General features: G+C 44.9%; 1 long non-coding RNA gene across 22 annotated transcripts in view; it reads right to left on the bottom strand.

Annotated features, from left to right (window-relative positions):
- Positions 1–267: 267 nt before the first annotated feature.
- LOC120099839 (uncharacterized) overlaps positions 268–15,376 on the bottom strand; it is a 36,544-nt gene continuing 21,435 nt past the window's right edge. For 11 of the 22 annotated variants that reach the window (XR_010060419.1, XR_010060444.1, XR_010060445.1 and 8 more), the window contains 2 exons: positions 8,413–15,286; positions 268–421 (listed from right to left, as the gene is read on the bottom strand). This is a non-coding gene — a long non-coding RNA (uncharacterized LOC120099839). Of the gene's footprint in view, positions 422–4,679; positions 4,798–5,218; positions 6,081–6,531; positions 7,769–8,412; positions 15,287–15,376 lie in introns of those variants that run through there. The other 11 variants (XR_010060431.1, XR_005499166.2, XR_010060467.1 and 8 more) reach the window with 11 other exon arrangements.

Here is a 15,376-nt window from a genome sequence, read left to right on the forward strand (position 1 = left end):
GCATGAGGGTGCGGTAGGTTTAGTCATTTGATGAGAGGCTGAGCTGTGTGAAAAGGAAGGCAGACACAAGTGACAGCTCAAGCTGGTGACGATGAAGGGGAAGCCCCCTCCACTGCTGGTGGGAGTCCTAACTTGTACAGCCACTACGGATATCAATGTGGTGGTTCCTCAGAAAGTCGGGGCTTGATCTACGTCAGGACCCAGCTATCCCACTCTTGGCCATATACCCGAAGGATGCTCCTTCCTACACAAAGACACTCGCTCCACCATGTTCACTGCCACTTTATTCGTCATAGCCAGAAACTAGGAACAACCTAAATATCCTAATGTCCACCTTGGACATGATAGGTTTTTTTCTCCATCTTGTTATATTTTATTTTGTCACGTTTGGTTGTCGATCTCATAGAAGTCTGTTCTTTTCCTAATGAGAGAAAAGGAGTAGATCGCGATGAGAGGTGAGGTGGGTGAGGAACTGGAAGGAGTGGCGGAGGGGAAACCATAATCAGGATATATTGTATGAGAAAATAACCTGTCCTCAATAAAAGGACAAAAAAAGCTTAAAACGATGAAAAAATCAATATATTTTAAAAGCGATTTTCTTTAAAAGAGATGACCACCTTCTGCTGCTTTTCATAGAATACCGTTAATTCTCCTACGATACCATTAGTGCACCCGTGATTGACATGCATCTCCACTAATTGGTTAAAACTTGATCTGCCTTACTCGTGCCACATCTGTACTTGTGCAAAAAACGTAGCCGCTAAAGTGACGCAAGTCCACGCCAAAGTCGGCGTACGCGGCGCTCATCCCGCCGTCTTTTGTACGGTAGACTCAGATGCTGGCTCTTTTACGTGATTTTTGGGAAATGGTTTGTTAGCTTGCTACGCGTTCTGAATCTCCTCACGCCCACCTCGGCTGGCAAGGAAGACGCAACACGGTCGGATTCTTCTCAACAGCCTTTATTGCAGGACCACCTCTTTGCTGATACAGGGACCTCGAGCAGCAAAAGCGCTCGCCTTATATACACAGCAGGCTGAGGCTATGCTAATTGTCCTTCAGGGATTGGCGGAGCATGAATCCTTCATTAGCATATTAACGTCCAGGCCAACTAACACCTGGTGCAAAACCCGCGCATGCGCAGTACCGTTGTTCACCACAGGAGGGCCCCGGATCACCTCATTATCCAACGGCTGCCCTGGCAAGTGGACAAGCCTGCGCATGCGCGATAAGTCGTTTACTTATAAGACGGGACTGGATGTGGGCGCCATCTTTGTTTTACCGCGCTGTTCCCTACAGTTGATTTGTTCTGCGAGATCTCTCTAGTGTCCTCTGTGACCTGTGCTGAAGGTAAAACGGCCACATTACAGGCAAAGCCGTGGCATCGGGCGTTTTAAACTAAGCTTCGGAAGATCTCCAGGGCATCGGAAAACTTAACGAAAACCTCTTAGAGGTTACAATAGAGGAACTGAACCAGTGAAAGCAGTTGTCACATTCTGAGATCCAGCGCCCAGTGGGGTTAGAATGATCTCGGACATAAGTAAACGGAGTGCAGGACTCATATTACTTAATTTCATCTTGTTTACTTATATTAATCTCTACCTGTGGCTACTAATAAAGATTTTCCATTTAATGTGTTCATTTAATAATTCTCCTTTTAAGCTACTCTTTTTTCTTTTAAAGTGTCAGGAACTATACCTGTAACGTCTCACCAATGTGACTGCATAAACAGGACCAGAACAAGGGTGTCACCAGCAGATGTTAACGTAATGAGAGGAAAGGTCCCAAGTCCTCAGCTCTACGTCAGAACTAAATGCACTGAAGGAATGCAGGGAATGGGAGGGAAATGTCTTCCTCAGCAAGAGGATATCAATCAATTATCCAATACCCAACAGCCAGCCCTGAAAATATATACATGTAAGTCACATGATACAGACTGAGCAGACTGTATGATGTCTTTAAGAGTACAAATATATGTCTACAATTAATGGTAAAAGAGACGATGAATTTGAGAAGGACAAAGGAGGGGTGTAAGAGAGGGTTTGGAGAGCAGAACGGGGAGGAGGAAGTGATATTATAACCTTAAAACATACCACCTCCCCACACATATGTAACAGATGTGCAGCTTGGTCTTCGTGTGGGTCCCAAACACATGGAGCAGGGGCTCTCCCAAATGCCATTGCCTGTACTATGTGGGGTATGTTTTTCTAGCTGGACTGTCCTGTCTGGCCTCAGTGGGACAGGATGGGCCTAGCCTCACAGAGACTTGAACTGCCAGGGTAGGGGGGATACCCAGGGGTCCCCACCTGCTCAGAGGAGAAGGGGAGGGAGGTAGGGAGGATTGTGAGAAGTAGTGAACAGGAGGTAGGCCATAAGCAGGATTTAAAGTAAATAAGTAAAAAATTAATAATAATAATAATAATAATAATAATAATAATAGTAATTTTAAAAATAAATAAAAACACAACAGGAATCACAAATTTATCTTGAAGATTTAAATAAAAGTACACAGAGTTGGGTAGGTAGGGATGGTGGGAAGACCAAGGATGTATTGAGAGGGAATATAATCAAAACACATTATGAAACTTTCAGTGAACTAACCAAGATTCTAATATCCTAATCTCAGTAAGTAAAAGGAGTAATATTTAAAATGTCTTTCGAAGTGGCCCAGACCTGTAAATCCCAGAATTGATGAGGCTGAGGGAAAAGAATTAAGAGTTTTGTGCCCACAGCCCTAGGCAGCTCTGGGACCAGAGGCTTCATTTTGCAGGGAGCATCAGTCAATGGAATGATGCCCGTTAGGTGAAAGTGAGGAGAGGGCCACATCCCTGGCTCTAAAAGGTCATCTACATCATTTCCTGCGTCCTGGCTCAGAGAACATCATGAAAAAGGAAGTAGAGAGAATCTAAGCGCGGGAGGAAGGGACTAAGGAGCTCTATATTCTGTACAGACGTGGGTTTGCACTCAGGAACTCTGCAGCACTGATCACCTGCACAAGGCCCAACTAAGATCAGCCAGATAAAATCTAGGTGTGGTGGCCATTCCTGGTGGTCAACTAGACTATATCTGGAATGAACTACAATCCAGAAGTGGAAGGCTCACCTTTGATCCTGATCTTGAGGCTGGGAGATACAAGTGTCTAACCTGGCTCTTGATATGGAGACCTTGAGGCAAAGTGGTTATGAATCCAAGGAGCTTAAGGCAAGGTGATCTCTGAGTTCAAGGTCACCTGGGACAAAGCAAGTCCCAGCATATAGCTTTAATCTGGGACACACCCTCTGCTGGAGATTTACATAAAGACATTGGAAGAAGAGAGAATTTCTCTTTTTTGCTTGTCTGCCTGCCTCATGGGACTGAGCCACTGCTAGATTCTTGGGCTTCCGTTCATAGCTGCTGCTGACCATTGTTGGGGCGTTGGACTTCAGACCGTAATAAGTCATCAACTAATTCTCTTACTGTATAGAGACTACCCAAGCGTTCTAACTCTAGAGAACCCTAAGACACTAGGATAGATGGGCTAGAGCTCCAGGTTACAGGCATTGCTTGGGAGCTTTGGGAGTTAACAGGTGCTGAAGAAGAGAAAAATCTTTTTGAGAAATGTGGCCATGTGTACGTTTCCCATGCCCCAAAGGATAGACCCTCATCCATGCACAGATGGGCGACGCCAAATGGACAGAGAGGGTTATCAAACAAATATGACGTTGGGAAGGGGAAGTTGGGGGTGGGCATGAGGAAAGCTGGAGTGGGGCAAGGAAGTAAACAGGATCATATTCATAATAAAATGTATGGCGTCCTCACCGTCGATGTCCATTTTCTTTAAAGGTTATTTTTTTCCAAAGGAATGTATGTACTGCTTCTTAGAGTGCTCCTGGAGGCCACTTAATGAACCCCAAACACGTAAATCTGCTTGGTCATGAGATGCTGGCAATCAGTAGCTTTAGTCAGAACTGAGTTAACTGACGTGTGTGTGTGTGTGTGTGTGTGTGTGTGTGTGTGTGTGTGTGTGTGTGTGTGTATACCTCCCAGGAAATGATATTCAACTTTACAGCTCACCATGCTGACCAGGATCTTCCCAAGGATGACCCAGACCACTGGAGGGCCAGCTTCTTTTTCGGGAAATCCACCCTCCCATTCATGACCACAGTGTTGGAGTCACCTGAGCACTCTGGCAGAATCTTTCCAGGCTTCCAGAAGCCAGATCACCTGTGGCCTGGCTCCTGAAACCATGAAGAAGCAGCCAGTCATCCATCCTGATCAACACCAGAGCCTAGTCCTGACCTGTCAAAATCAGCAGCCTGCCCAAGCTTAAGTGGTGCTAGACCAGAGTCCACCCTCTCAACCCTCCTAGGAACTAGGAAGGCTGAACAGACACCCGCAGGAGCTGGAGAGAGCCCCCTCTTGGTTCATAGCACTGAGCTTTCCTGACCCCATAACTTGAAGAAAGCAAAAAATAAACTCGCAGCAGCTATCAAAAAAAAAAAAAAAAAAAAAAAAGAGGGGTGGGGGTGGGGACACTCTGGAGCAGGTGACCTCAGAGAAGAGAAACTGGAAGGTAAGCAAGGGATGCTGGGCTCAGGACCTGGCTCTGACTAAGGCTCTCTTCCAGAGCCAGAGAGAAAGTGCTGCCCATTACTGAACAAGATAAGACAAAAGCCACCCAGAAACAAGACTTGAAATTCCTATTTTCCTCTTGAATGATGTATTTGATAACATAAAATCTTCATCTTTCTGTGTGGTAAGATTCCTCAGCAAAAATTTCGGTATGCAGCAGAGGTAGTGACAGCACTTGTCCCTTTCCATCTAACAAGAATTAAAAATGAAAATGGCTCATAATATGCAGCAGGTAAGTCGATGAAAACAATCCAGTAGAAAACGGGATGAAAGGCACGTACACGAAAGGGGACGGATAATATGTGGGAAGCTAGTCACACTGGCCACCCAGGAAATGGAAATGGAACTGGGAATGGCTGGGTGTGGTGGCACACACCTTGATTCTAGTACTTGGAGGCGAGGCAAATGGGTCTGTGTGAGTTCCAGGCCCGTTTGATCTGCATAGAGTTCCAGGCCAGCCAGGACTACATAGCGAGGTCCTGTGTGAGCGGCTGTGACTAGGAACTATCTAGACACAATATTGTTTAAAAACTGAGCTCTCCCAGGAAGGGGAGGAGGCAGAAGCCTGGGAACAAGCAACAATCAATCACAAGGTTTGGGAGAGGAGTCCCTGGGTCACCTTTCGGATTAGGCTTTATTGGGAGAGAGATTTTGGAGGGCAGGGCGTGCTGGAGACTTGAAGCTGAAGAACGCTGGAGAAGAGCATCATACCAGACAGCATGGTGCTTTCCTGAAGGGAGAGAGCCTTCAAAGCCCAGAGGATCTGCGAGACAGCTGCCACGTTTAATGTGGTGGGGATCCCGAAGGAAAGAGCCTCAAATCCGGCCAACCGAGGGGGTTTCTGGCTCAGATTTGCAGAGGGGTAGCAGGAAGTTCCATACCACGTGACTTAGCTAGGCCTAGCCTACAAGCCGAGGGGAGCGGCAGGCAGTAGGTAGGACTACAAACTTACAGGGGAGCAGCCGGGCTTATTTTCCATCGAGCTCTCTCACACAGAACAGACAGCCGTGAGGCACAGCCTGACTGTCCCCAGCTGCTGCATATGACTGATCGTTAAATGGCAGGTTCGTGATCTAACCCGTCACAGCCCCAGAGTGAGACATGGCCACCTCAAACAGTCACCCGAGTGGGATGGATGGCCAGATGCTGACAAGCCAAAAAAAATAAAAAAAAAAAAAATTAAAAAAAAGTCCAGGCAGTGGGAGGCTCAGCTTGGAGAGTGGAAGAGTGTGGAGCTCTCAGAGCTCTCAGAGCTGACTTCACTTCAGAAAGCCCTAACTTGAGATCAGCAGCGGGATCAACGCTGGAGCCGAGCCGTGGGGTTTTCGAAGTCGAGTCTGAGAACTCGGAAGCTGGTCAGGTGACACGAAGGCCCCTCTCTCCAGCAGGCTGTTCAAATGCTTCTGAGGGTTAGAAGTACACAATCGGGTCCGCCTGCCCAACACTGTCTTTCTCTATTCCTTTGAAAAGTGCTGGAATTAGAACACTCCCGTTAGTATCTTAACCAGCCCAAACTGACTTCTCCAGAGGGCGGAAGAACCCACTTGCCCAACAGACTGAAAAGCCAAGTGTGTCCAGCAGAGGCCTCTGGTGTGCAAATAAGAGAACCTCCTGAAGCAAAGCCAGTGCTGGTGGACACTGTCCAGAACAGGCTCGGCAGGCGGGGCAAGGAAGGACAGTTCACAGGGCAACTGACCATATCTCTGTCTGCCTGCCTCGAGGACGAAATTTTAGAGGACCCAGAAACAAATGCTCCAAAATTCATTTTTCTTTCCCCTTTATGGTTCCCTTTTTTCTTTATACAACACTTTTACAAATACTTTGACTCTTAGAGGGAGGGAGGGAGGGAGGGAGGGAGGGAGGGAGGGAGGGAGGGAGGGAGGGAGAGAGAGAGAGGTTTTTGTGTTATTTCTTATTTAATTTATTTGTGATTTTATTCACAACCCCCCTCCTTTTCATTCATCCTAGATATTCACACGCAAAAATATACACCCTATTTCTTCATCTGTATAAATATTGAGTCAAAATGGTCCTTCATAGACACTATGAAGGACCCCAAACTCAGAAATTGCCAGAGGGAAATGGGGAGGGAGGGGCTCTTGAGATTTGGCTTAGAATAGGAAAGGCATATTCCTGGGAAGAACTCCGAAAACTCCAGAAATAATCGTTAGACCTGACAGACAAGAGCAGATGAAATTTAAAAGTTTCTGCACCACAATGCCAAGAGTCACAAGGGTAAAGTAGGAGCCTATAAAACCAGAGATCTGCAGCCGTACACCAGAGCGGGGATTGACACCCAGAATCTACGGGGCCTCCTCTGAATTAAATACCATCACCACAAAAATTAGCAAGCAAATCATCCAATCAATAAATGGACAAATGAGTGAGACCATTCTCAAAAGCAGAAATACAAATGGCCAATAAACATTGGAAATCTGATCAATGTCCTGAACTAGGAGGGAAATATAAACTGAAATCACATTAATAGACCATCCCACCCCATCAGAGTAGCCACCATCAAGAAAATGAATGAACAGAAATGTCGGCAGGGATGTGGAGAAAGAGAAAGGGGTGCCACACAGATTCTCACATGAGCCTCTTTATGGTGGCTCTATACTCGGTACTGAGGGAGAGTCTCAGGAGAGCGGCACAAGGATTGTGTTTTGTACTGTGGTTGAGATTATAAATTGGTGCAACCCTTGACAATAGCAACTGATTGCCTTTTACTTGTTTATGGTGTTGGGGATCTAATCCTTGCAAATTCCAGGAATGGCTGTACTATGGAGCACTCTCCAGCTTTGACTGTCTCTTCCGGTGAAAAAATGGTGAAATGTGGGCCAGCAAGACACTCAGCACAAGTCTGATTGTCAACCAAGTCTGAGTTCAGGCTCTGGAACCCAGGGTAGAAAGGGAAAGCCATCCTCTGACCTCCACACATGTGGGCCCACATTCACACACACACACACACACACACACACACACACACACACACACACGCACACATGCACACACACACCATGCACATATACACACACTTATCATACATGTAAGCAAAAAAGAAACTGTATTATGTCTTAAAAGTGGCCAGACTTGGAATGGTGCCACAACTCATGATTCCAGTATCTATAAGATTGAGGGTGGAGGTTAGGGTCAGTCTGAGCTACACGCAAATCAGAGAGAGAGAGAGAGAGAGAGAGAGAGAGAGAGAGAGAGAGAGAGAGAGATCAGCAACAAATATAAGGATATTCATTTACGGGGCTGGGGATTTAGCTCAGTGGTAGAGCGCTTATCTAGGAAACGCAAGGCCCTGGGTTCGGTCCCCAGCTCCGAAAAAAAGAAACCAAAAAAAAAAAAAAAAAAAAGGATATTCATTTACATGGCCCAGGAAAAAAAGAATCTCTATAAAATACAGGCCTCCATCATTTTTCAAATAATTTTTGAAATAATCGAAATAAACTTTAAGACAGTTTAACGTCTGTGTAGACACCCTCTTATTCAGAACACACTGTTCCAAGTAACTCTCAATTTTCTTTTCTTTTCAGATATTATAAGCCTCTGAAGTCACTGTACATGTCACCCAAGAACATACAGTGTTGAGAAATAACGGAGCTTATTAAAGAAGCAATCTACCCAAACCGTTTTGAATATTGAAATTCTATATGAAACGCAACCCAAGTTAAATATCTCAGTGCCAAGCTATTTCTCTGGGGGGGGGGGAGGGATCTCTGTTAAGCCCCATACATTCTAAAGCAGGGGGGTAAAGAAGAGTGTGCCCAGCTTAATGTTAGGTGGGGCAGCCTTTACCAGTCACAGGAAGAAGAGGATATGGAGAAACCAGCGCTGTGGTTGCCCCTCGGTGAATACTGTGAGGACATTGCTGGAGTTCAGACCTCTAATTCCGTGGATGTCCGGTGTTGAAGCATGTCCGTCCCCAGAATGGAGCTAAAGCATGTTGTGGGGCTTTAAGAAGTGGAGCCCGCTGAGAGGTCTTCAGGATTATTCGAAGCATGCCCTCCCTCTGCCCCTCCTTTACTTACTGGCCATGAAGTGAGGGATTCTGTTCACTGTGCTCCAAGCAACGCCTAACTGACTGTGACCTCAAGAACCAAGCAAAACAAACGTTCCAAAGAGGATCATTTCGGACATCTGCTCCCGCTACAGAAAGCTAACGTCCCCAAACCCATTCAGTGGTGTTCCTGGGGACATCCAAACGCTGGCTAACTTCAATCACACCCAGCCAGGAAACAGGCAGAGGGGATGCTGAAATGAGAGAAAGCCTTATGGTTTGTGTAGCCTCAAAAGGTGTTGAAGCAGCAGCCAGCAGCCCTGTGCTCCTACCCCTGCCCCCTCCCCCTGAGCCCTTGCCTCCACCCTCACAGCTGTCAGACAGACAGCTCCCCCTGTGTGACAAACAGAAAATTAGAGGGAACAGAGCTTCTGACTCTTTGAGAATTCCCCCCCCCCCTGAGGAATAACAGGAGCAGTGAAAGCTCAAGAGGTACATAGTGAAAGTCTGTTGGCTTTTCACCTTTGTCCCACATTCCTAATGTCCATGTGTCCTGAGGACACACACACACACACACACACACACACACACACACACACACACACACACACAGTCTTTCCTTCCTCTTCCTCTTAGCACTGCCCTGTTCCATTTTGACTCTTCTGTCCAAAGTGACTGCTCTGTCCCCTTGCTCCTTGTCTTGGGGCTTTTCCATTGTTCCTTGCCGGGCAGAACTCATGGTTCCACTGTCTCAGTTGATCACCTGAACTTTCTCTTGAAAGCCTGGATTGTTCTGAGACTCTGTTGTTGTTGGCTCTTTGCATCTACCTTTCTGGATTCCTTACTTTCCTTGGCCCTGGGTAGCATGCAAGTCTTGGTGCTTGGCTTATGTACATTGATATTAGCAATGATAATTTGGGGCCTAATTCTGTTGTAAATATTGCCCTCGGGCTTTTGATTTTTGCCTCCTATTTCTCTGTATAAATGAGGATCTGGAGAAATTAAAGAGTTGTATCTCAGGCTAGAGAAAAAGCTCAGTGATAGTGTATTGCTGTCCCCAATTAGGTGGCAGTAGTCCTTGCTACCCATGCCAACATTCTGGGTCTCTCTCTCTCTCTCTCTCTCTCTCTCTCTCTCTCTCTCTCTCTCTCTCTTTCTCACACACACACACACACACACACACACACACACACACACGGCCTTATATTTAATATGCCTTAAATAGCTCAATGGCTGAGCCACTTCCAAACCTCCGTGTGGCTAATACACACCCATCTGATATTCCTGAGTAATTACCAAAATCTATATCCCATCTTCATTGCCCTAGACCCAGTTGGAAGACTCCCTGAGGCTGCTCTTCCCCAGCTCTTATGCGTTGGCTGTCTCTCTGTCCTGCACCTCTCAGGTGTGATGCTCCCTTTCCATCCCTGGCATGACAGCTATCTTCTACCTGCTCCTTCCTCAGCCCCTTGCCCAGGGAGTCCTAAAATCCCGCCTCTGTCTCCCTGCCAAGCCATTGGCCGCCAGCAATTTTATTTACCAATCAAAACCAACTGGGGGCAGGGTCCCTCAGTGTCTGACAGGGGATGTGTGGATTCTTGTGCAATCTGGGGGACCAGATGAACACAATATAAGCAGCATTAGACCAAATTCACAAGAGTAATGAGCACGTACAGTTATTCCAGAGGACCTAGTCTTGATTCACAGCACCCACATGACAGCTCACAACTGTCTATAATTCCAGTTCCAGGGCATCTGATGGCCTCTTCCACCTTCTATAGGCACTAGACACATGTGTGGTACATAGCCTTACATATATGGAAGAGAAAATCCATACAGGTAAAATGAAAACAATACCCTTCTATGTGGAGAATAGCTGTCTCTTGTGCAGGGTCTTCTATACTCACTGGAACAGTCCTTGGTTGATAACCAGGTAGGTTGGATCAGAGCTTTGTCATCACAGTCAATACACAGTACACAAGTGTGGGCGAATCTGTACCCCTGCACGAGTGTGAGTTTATCTGTCAGAGTGACGCTATGTTCAAAGGAATGTGCATGTTCAAAATGCCTCCCTCGGGTTCTTACTTTTTCCCTAGTGTCATACAGGAGATGACTGCCATAAAAATACTGCTGGCAAACAAACCCTCCTGACCTGTCCCCTACTCCTGTCACTGCATGAGGCTTCCCCTCTACTTGCTCTCCCAGACTTGCCCACCTGGAGTGAAGTCAGCTTAAAACTCAGCAATTCTCCCTTTGGAGATTTCAGCCCAGACATGGCTGTCTTAGTTAGGGTTTTACTACCGTGAACAGACACCATGACCAAGGCAACTCTTATAAGGACAATGTTTCATTGGGGCTGATTTACAGGTTCAGAGATTCCGTCCATCATCATCAAGGTGGGAACATGACAGTGTCCAGGCAGGGATGGTACAGGAGGAGCTGAGAGTTCTACACCTTCATCTGACAGCCTCTAGGAGAAGACTTGCTTCCAGGCAGTGGAGAAGGGTCTTAAAGCCCACACCCACAGTGACGAATTCCTCCAAGAAGACCACACCTACTCCAACAAGACCACACCTCCTAATAGTGCCACTCCCTGGGCCAAACATATTCAAACCATCACAATGACCTCTTTGGAGCTCTGGAAAAAGAAAGGACAAGAATTGACAGAGTGTGCATGTATGCAGGGTGTGTGTGTCTGTGTGTGTGTGTGTGTGTGTGTCTGTGTGAGAGAGATGTGGGAGGGTATGACGTGTGTGTTGGTAAGTGTGGAGTGTAGTGTGTGTGACTGTGCATGTTTGTGTGTGTGTACATGTGCATGTGTGAGAGAGAGAGAAAGAGAGAGAGAGAGAGAGAGAGAGAGAGAGAGAGAGAGAGCATAAGACAAAGGTCAACCCCCAGTGTCTTTATTCCCCTGGGTTTTTTGAGGCAGTGTCTCTTACTAGGACCTGGAGGTTACCAACTAGGTTAGGTCCAATGAGTCTCCTGGATCTTTGTATCTGTGCTTACCCAGTCTGAGATCACAAACATGCCCTCCCTCCCCTCACACTTGATTTTTAACTTTACTTGAGTTCTGGTTGTTGAACTCAGGTCCTTTTATTTACATGGCAAACACTTTCCTGACTGAACTCTGAACTCATTTGGTCTATTCATTTTCTTTTATCACAACAAAAGCTAGCTTCTTACAGAGAAGAGACTTATTTGGCCCACAGTTTTGGAGGTTCATGGGCACAGTGCCTATGTTGGCTCAGCTCTAGTAAAAATCCCATCGCAGCTTCTCAAGTGTCCAGCCCTGTAAGTCAGCCTGACTCTCCCCTTTGGCACACACTGCCCAACCCTCTAGATCTAGGTTGGGTCCCACATCAAATGTCTTGGCCTATCCGGCAACCCGTACCTGTACTTCAACCAGCACTTAGACACCTATCAGGACCTGTTCTGTCTGCTCCCCAAGCCAAATTGAAGCTTTACACCCAGCCAGATCCACCACCACACTCCTGGCTTGGACCATGTTACACATCCTGCTCTGTACACCTGGCTTCATCCTACCTAAACTATTTCCAACTTCTTGACCAAATCTGCCCTTACACCCTCTATTCTGCTCTAACCTGCTCTGTTTGTATCAAACATAGAACTAACAAAAGAGGTCCACACACTCAAATCTCACTGCAAAAGTACAAACAATATGAAAGATCAGGCCATGATGTCATCTCCAAAACCTACCAGTCCTGTAAAATGTTTGTCAAATGAGAAATACCTGGACAATCCCAAGTAAATGGACACAGAGTTCAAAAGAACAATCATAAATTTCATCAAAGAATTCAAAAAGTTTAGAAAGGACAAAAACAAGAAGAAGAAAGAAGGAGGAGGGGGAGAAGAAGAAGAAGAAGAAGAAGAAGAAGAAGAAGAAGAAGAAGAAGAAGAAGAAGAAGAAGAAGAAGAAGAAGAAGAAGGAAAAGAAGAAGAAGAAGAAAGAAGAGGAGGAGGAGGAGCAGCAACAACAACAACAAAGAAAGAAAAAATGAAGTGAGAAGAGAAAAAAATCTCAATGAAATTAAGAAAAGGAATTGAGGAGGATAAATGCATGAATGATACCAAAGGAAACAGAAGCATAATGCTGATGTAAATGATGAAGGCAATTCTGGACTTGGGAAGAGAATTCAATAAAGAAATAGAAACATTGAAAAGGACTCAAGCATGGAGCTGGAAAGATGGCTCAGCGGTTAAGAGCACTGACTGCTCTTCCAAAGGTCCTGAGTTCAAGTCCCAGCAACCACATGGTAGCTCACAACCATCTGTAATGAGATCTGATGCTCTCTTCTGGTGCGTCTGAAGACAGCTGCAGTGTACTCATATAAATAAAAATAAATAAATCTTTTTTAAAAAAAGAAAAGGATTCAAGCTGAAATGAGGATGGAACTGAAAAGCTGGATAGCCCAGTTAGAAAACTCAAAGGAAAGTATCATGAGAAGAACGGAGCAAGCAGACAATGTTATACCAGGACTCAAAGATAGAATAGATCTAAATCAAATAAGCAAGTAATAGAAAAGAAAATTTAAGCACAAGAAAACAACATATTGGAAATGTAGGACACCATGAAAAGGCCAAAGATTAGAATTATACCCATAGATGAGAGAGAATTCCAACTCAATTGCATAAAACAGACCTTCAACAAGATCATTGAAGAAAACTTTCCGAAGTAAGAAAAGACATACTCACACGGGTATAAGAAGTGGAAACTATGGGGGGAGGATGGAAAGGGGAACACCCATACAGAAGAGGAGGGGGAGGGTTAGGGGGATGTTGGCCCGGAAACCGGGAAAGGGAATAACAATCGAAATGTAAATAAGAAATACTCAAGTTAATAAAGATGGAGAAGAAAAAAAAAGAAGTGGAAACTATGAAAGCCATAAGATCAATGCATTACAAGTCCTAAAAGACCATGATGGCTAACCTAGGCTAATATACCCAGCAAAAGTACCTACCATAGTTGAAAGAAAAGAAAATTTTTCTATGATACAAGCAGCTTTTAAATTTTTATATCCATCAAACCAAACCTAAGAAAACACAGCCAAGAGACATTGGAAAAGAATACAAAGACAATGTAAACACCAAGGTCCACTGAGAACACAGACAGCAGTGCCCAAAATCAAGAACATGATGACCTCAATTAACAAACACATTTCAGTAATAACTTGAGATCTTAGTGACCTCAATTCTTCAATCAGGGAACATAGGCAAACTGAATTGGTCAAGAAACAAAGCAGAATATTATCCTAATAGCTGAAAACACAGACTTCAAACTGAAACAAATCAGAAGAGATAAGGAGGGATATTTTATTCTAATCAAGGGAACAGTTAACCAAGAAGACATTACGATTATAAACATATATACACCAAACTCTGGTACACTCAATTTCATTAAAAATGTACTACTGGATTTAAAGACACAGATTAATATCAATCCACTAGCAGGTGATTTCAATACACTTTACTAAGTAAACAGATCAAGTGGACAAAAACTACTTTAGTTGACATCAGACACCAATGGACCTGACAACAAAGAACACACATTCTACTTAGCAGCACATGGAAATCTCTCTAAAACAGGTCACTTCTGAGATTCAAGATAAATCTTTACAAATTCAAAAAGATTAAAGTAACTCAATGTATCCTGTTGGAATACGATACAATAAGCTTAAAATTGACAGAAAAAAAAAAGTTTCTGCACCACAATGCCAAGAGTCACAAGGGTAAAGTAGGAGCCTATAAAACCAGAGATCTGCAGCCGTACACCAGAGCGGGGATTGACACCCAGAATCTACGGGGCCTCCTCTGAATTAAATACCATCACCACAAAAATTAGCAAGCAAATCATCCAATCAATAAATGGACAAATGAGTGAGACCATTCTCAAAAGCAGAAATACAAATGGCCAATAAACATTGGAAATCTGATCAATGTCCTGAACTAGGAGGGAAATATAAACTGAAATCACATTAATAGACCATCCCACCCCATCAGAGTAGCCACCATCAAGAAAATGAATGAACAGAAATGTCGGCAGGGATGTGGAGAAAGAGAAAGGGGTGCCACACAGATTCTCACATGAGCCTCTTTATGGTGGCTCTATACTCGGTACTGAGGGAGAGTCTCAGGAGAGCGGCACAAGGATTGTGTTTTGTACTGTGGTTGAGATTATAAATTGGTGCAACCCTTGACAATAGCAACTGATTGCCTTTTACTTGTTTATGGTGTTGGGGATCTAATCCTTGCAAATTCCAGGAATGGCTGTACTATGGAGCACTCTCCAGCTTTGACTGTCTCTTCCGGTGAAAAAATGGTGAAATGTGGGCCAGCAAGACACTCAGCACAAGTCTGATTGTCAACCAAGTCTGAGTTCAGGCTCTGGAACCCAGGGTAGAAAGGGAAAGCCATCCTCTGACCTCCACACATGTGGGCCCACATTCACACACACACACACACACACACACACACACACACACACACACACGCACACATGCACACACACACCATGCACATATACACACACTTATCATACATGTAAGCAAAAAAGAAACTGTATTATGTCTTAAAAGTGGCCAGACTTGGAATGGTGCCACAACTCATGATTCCAGTATCTATAAGATTGAGGGTGGAGGTTAGGGTCAGTCTGAGCTACACGCAAATCAGAGAGAGAGAGAGAGAGAGAGAGAGAGAGAGAGAGAGATCAGCAACAAATATAAGGATATTCATTTACGGGGCTGG

The sequence above is a fragment of the Rattus norvegicus genome, chromosome 1 (genome assembly GCF_036323735.1).
Source record: "Rattus norvegicus strain BN/NHsdMcwi chromosome 1, GRCr8, whole genome shotgun sequence".
Taxonomy (NCBI): domain Eukaryota; kingdom Metazoa; phylum Chordata; class Mammalia; order Rodentia; family Muridae; genus Rattus; species Rattus norvegicus.